Raw genomic sequence first — 5,383 nt, forward strand, 5'->3', positions numbered from 1 at the left:
GCTGATGTGGCTGCAGTACGGCCTCACATCACATCTAAAGAACATGTCCACACATCACAGGAAGTGCTGTTATCTTAATGTCTGTTGGTTTATTAAATATGAAATAAGAAAACAATCAGCTCTCCTGCTGTAAACTTTGTTTTATACACAGACAAGAGGTGTGACAGCAGAACGGATCATAAACGACAAAGAAGCAGAACAAACCGCAAAACAGCCTCAAACTGGATCTGTTAAATATCTAGATGTTATCTAAATGTGTCTTTGCTCTGTTGTTCTGATGGACTTTACAGACACTGTGACCTTCATTTCTTTAGCAGCAGCTTTGTATGCAAAGCACAAAGCATCAAACTGTATATAGAACTCAAGCAGGTCTTTGTTGTCACGCAGCTTTCAAAGGGACATTTTCTTACATCACCTGTTTTTCTGTATGGAAAGATTTTTATAAGAAAACATGAAGATGCTGGACTGGAGGTGTGCAGCATACTGCGGTTAAACCAGTTACATGTCACTTCATTCACTTGGAAGTGGTCCGAGACCAAAGAAATATACCCCTTCAAGGTGGACCGGAGAGCGTTGGTTTGGTCCACTAGAGTTTGGGTCCGGTGTTCGACCCGCCCTTAGAAACAGTGTAAAACAGCTGTGAGTCATTTCCCCCTACAGAAACAGATTTTTCTGAATCTGAGCAGGAACGCCGTTCCCTCCCGACTGTTCCTCCCAGAACAGCGTTCCCGTGTGTTTCCCTCCATTTCCTCCTTTAAAGAGCTTTTCCCTGAAACCAGCTGCCTGCTGCTGCTGAAAACGACACTAATGAGGCTGAACTGCAAAGGGAAAGTTGAGAGGATGTCAGCAACAACAGCTTGGCCTTCTTGGACTGTGCCGTACACGTTACCCAACGCAGGGCCCACACAGGAGGGCCAACTCCTCAGGCCAAGACGCAGCAGTTTACCCACATCTGAAGGACAAGGGGAACTCTTTCAATGACAACTAGGTTCATGTTCTGGATAGGGAGGACAGATGGTTTGAAAGAAGAATGAAAGAGGCCATTTAGGTAGAAGAACCATCTCTCAACAGGGGCCAAGGTCTAAGACTTCACCCTGCTGTCCTTTCATCCCTTCAGAGGGACCACCTGAGGCCAAACCCTCACATTTGGCCTCAGGTGAGAAAGCCGACAAGGGTCGATCAGATCTGGCCTCAGGTGACTCTAACGACCATAACAGCTGTTGTTACAGCAGCCAGGAGCCCTAACGACCCAAGTGGTCTCCATCACCATCACTTTGGTCTCTCTACCTTCAGTGGACAGACTTGTTTTGTCTGAATATGAAAAGTATCTCCAGGAACACGTCCGGAGGACAAAACAGACTCTGGTGAAGGAAACCCATTGTTGTGGTCCTGGGAATGCAAATGAATATGCAAAGTGTGACTAGCTGTCCCTTCTGAACCATCTCGTGCTGATGTGAGCTTATGTTACGCCCCAGCCTGAGGCAGCTCTGTGGGGCCGACAACACTCCAACACTGAACCAAACCAACCACAGAAAAACAGCCAAATCCATTTGATTTATTAAGATAAGACGTACAAACATCCAAGATACTAAATCAAGAAGAGCACAACGTCAAACAGAAAGTCCAGGCTGAGAGGCAGCAAGACCAGCAGTCCTGATTCAAAAAGCCCCCACATTCTGATGCTGGAGCTTTTAAAGACCTCCTTCCCAGCTCAGGTGGACCTCATTCTGCAGTCAGAAGTTGTCCACCTGGGGCAGAACTAGAGGACAGAAGAGGAAAGGGGACAAACAGCACAGAAACACATCCAGCTGTAACATCTGAGTTGAATTAGTTGGATATCAGAGTTGTTAGACATTGTGAATGTGCCCATGTTCATTTTTCTGCAATCTCATTTACTGTCCGCAGCCCTTCACTCCCCCTTGTCGTGAGACAGGAATTCTCCCATTTGTACTTCTATTCTGGGCATGAGTCTGCCAAGAGCCGCTCAAGTTGGTCGTAACATCCCTGTTGTCATATCGCACAGGCCTGCCAAGTCATACCATAAATCTCTGCACGCTAACACTGCAAACATTAATACTTTAATCATGATCCAGAACAAAACCTCTACTCTAGCTTCAGTGTCAGGTCCACAATCTCTGGAGGCAATATCACCTTCCACAGACATCTCTATCAGACACCATATTCCCATCTACTGGTCACCTCGCTCTCTCCCTGCTAAAGCAAGCAGGAGTAAATGTCAAAAACCTCCTTCCACTGAAATATTGTGGTGACACGACAGATTTGCCTTATTAAACGCTCGGTCTCTAAGACCTTTATTGTAAATCATTATTTTACATCTCATCATCCAACTCATCAGAAGGGTCATTCACTTGATCTTGTATTATCATGCCGTTTTTCTGTCTCCAACCTTGAAATTACTGCTACTGGTGTCTCTGACCATCTCGTGGTTATGTTCAATTCCACTTTACCTTGTCCCCTTCCCACCCCTATCCAGCCTCATTCCCTCGGCCGATCTATTAACCCAGACACAGCCGCACGCTTCTCCAACATCTTCGTGCACACTTATTTACCTCAGATCTCAGATGCCCTATCTTCGAACACAACACTGAGGAACTAGTCACTCTCTTTACCTGCTCTGGCACACTGGAATGTGTAGCTCCATTAAAAGTAAAAAAAACAAGGCAAACATTGTTGGTACCTCATGGCTCAATGATTCCACTCGGGCTTTTAGACGTGATTGCAGAAGGGCAGAGCGCAAATGGAAAAGAGACAAACTCCAGGTCTGCGGTGCGTGGGTTCTCTCCGGGTGCTCCGGCTTCCTCCCACCATCCAAAGACATGCAGGCTAGGCTAATTGATGTCTCCAAAATTGTCCTTAGGTGTGAGTGGTTTTTTGTCTCTGTGTGGCCCTGCGATGGACTGGCGACCTCTCCAGTGTGTACCCCGCCTTTTGCCCGTGTGAGAAATATATTTATAAGTTGCTGCTTTTTAGGATTTCACTATAATTAACTTGTGAGAAATTAGCATTGGTCACAGGGTTTTCTAAACAAAGGGTTGTCTAATTTACGTTAAACGTCTGCTGGTATCCCAGCTGGCCAACAACGTCAAAAGACGTTGATCTTTGGTTAGATATAGGTTGCGACGTCGGATAACCAAATTCCAACGTCACAATTTGATGTTGAATATTGACGTCATCTGACGAGGATTTTTTGTTAGTTTTAAGTTGTGGTGCCCAAGTTAAGTACCCAAAATCCAGCGTCTTCCAAATGTCTGGTGCCAACATCACCTTGACGTAGAATACCAAGATTTGGTCATGAGCTATGGGAACCAAAACCCAACGTCTGCTAAACGTCATGATGGTAACGTCCACAAAATATTAAATTACAACGTCATTAGATGTTGATATTTTGTTAGTATTAAGTTGTGGTGTTAAGTAACCGCAATCCAACGTCTTCCAAACGTCTCGTGCCAACGCCATCTTAACGTAGAATGCCAAGATTTGGTCATGAGATATGGGAAACAAAACCCAAAGTCTGCTAAACGTCATGAGCGTCATTAGATGTTGATATTTTGTTAGTATTAAGTCGTGGTGTTAAGTAACCGCAATCCAACGTCTTCCAAACGTCTCGTGCCAATGCCATCTTAACATAGAATGCCAAGATTTGGTCATGAGATATGGGAAACAAAACCCAAAGTCTGCTAAACGTCATGAGCGTCATTAGATGTTGATATTTTGTTGGTTTTAAGTTTTGGTGTTCAGTAACATCTTCCAAACGTCACAGGCCAAAATTATATTGATAGTATACTGACATTTTGTTGTGAGGTACGGTGACCAATACCCTGTAAAACATTGCTAACATTGTTAAACACTGATATTTTGTTTGTTCTAAGTTGTGGTGTTAAATATCCAAAATCTAACAAGAGTTCCACCTTCCAACAGAGCGCTAACGTCTGATATAGGATACAGACTACATTAGACATTGGTGTTGTGTGTAATTTCAGTTGTGGTATTTTATACAGATGTAGAATGCAGACATGATAGTGTGACCTATACATTTAGTAAGCATCAAACATCCAGCAAGCATGGCATTGTATTTAAAGTTTGGATTGTTATTCACACAATAGATGCAGCTCCATGCAAGTAGACCCTATCAAATGTGACCCAGTTGTAGAAACAAGTGCTTCACCAGGAGTGTGGTGATCCAAAATTAATAAAGTGGATATAAACCTGAAAGCAATGTGATTTTAAGCAGCAACCCAAAACTTTTGAAGACAGCACAACAATACACATTGTTTCAGGGCTCATTATTAACTTCAAGATCATATCAACGGATGTCAAAATCTCTCAAATGTCACAATGATACTACGACAGTTAACCTTAGATAACAGCAGGTTGTGCGATTGGGTATCTAATCCAACATATATCATGACCAAATTTGAAGTTGTTTCTTCAGGGCTATAACCTTACATGTTGTACCAAGTGAGCTACTAGGCCACCTAATAGCCCTGAAATGTTTGTTATAGCAAAGTTGTATCATCACACTGGCCCTCTACAGATCACTCAATTTAGTTTCCATGAAACGCAGGCATTGCAAACGTAACTTCTTTTGGAACTTTGCGCCATGTCGCCATGAGTGCAGCTGTCAGACAAATGCCAAAACACAAGTGTCCTATCTGGCAGCCATCATTGGCAGTGCGGTTGAGGTGGCCACCAAGGCAAGTCCTGTTTTGATTTCCTAGACTGCTTGGTTAAAGTAAAGCAGTTATAAATATTTGTTTTGTCTTTTGGTGTTTTTGGAGCAAACTTGCTTTATACACAATGGGCAATTACCTACCTACCTGTTCCACGGATGGCTTGGCTGTTGTCAGGGACCTCCTAGGTAAGCTGTTTTGGTGGCTTGGTGATCAAGCACCGATGATAAAGTTTTAATAACTGGTGAATCACATTGAAACCTCAAATAGATTTGACCTAATCTATCAAGGATAATGGTTGGGACATTACACGTGCGTTCATTTGGGGATAGTAGCACAGTAATCCTTGAAGGGACCCCTTTTTAATTTGCTAAGAAACCATATAATAAAGGTCAGACAAAGACGAGACAGAAACACCAGGTATATACACACAGGGACTAACGAGCAGGGCGGGAGCAACACAGGTGACAGACATGAGACTAACGAGGCAGAGAGACAGCAGGGGGGAACAGGGAGACGCAGATGCAAAACACAGAAGTACACAGACCGGGAGTGAACACTTAACACATAAACTAAGGTACAGGACTAAGATATGAGGCAAGACAGATACTAAATAAGATGTGGATGAATAATAAAGGCTAAACAGAGACTAGAGCTGAATGAACAAAATCAGATTACTGAAACTGGCAGAG

At 43.4% G+C, this 5,383-nt stretch overlaps 1 protein-coding gene across 2 annotated transcripts in view; it reads right to left on the reverse strand.

The window, feature by feature from the left end:
- Positions 1-5,383, reverse strand: part of b4galt7 (xylosylprotein beta 1,4-galactosyltransferase, polypeptide 7 (galactosyltransferase I)) — an 85,105-nt gene that overhangs the window by 25,558 nt on the left and 54,164 nt on the right. The window lies entirely within an intron of this gene.

This window comes from Micropterus dolomieu, linkage group LG19 (assembly GCF_021292245.1).
Source record: "Micropterus dolomieu isolate WLL.071019.BEF.003 ecotype Adirondacks linkage group LG19, ASM2129224v1, whole genome shotgun sequence".
Classification (NCBI taxonomy): Eukaryota; Metazoa; Chordata; class Actinopteri; order Centrarchiformes; family Centrarchidae; genus Micropterus; species Micropterus dolomieu.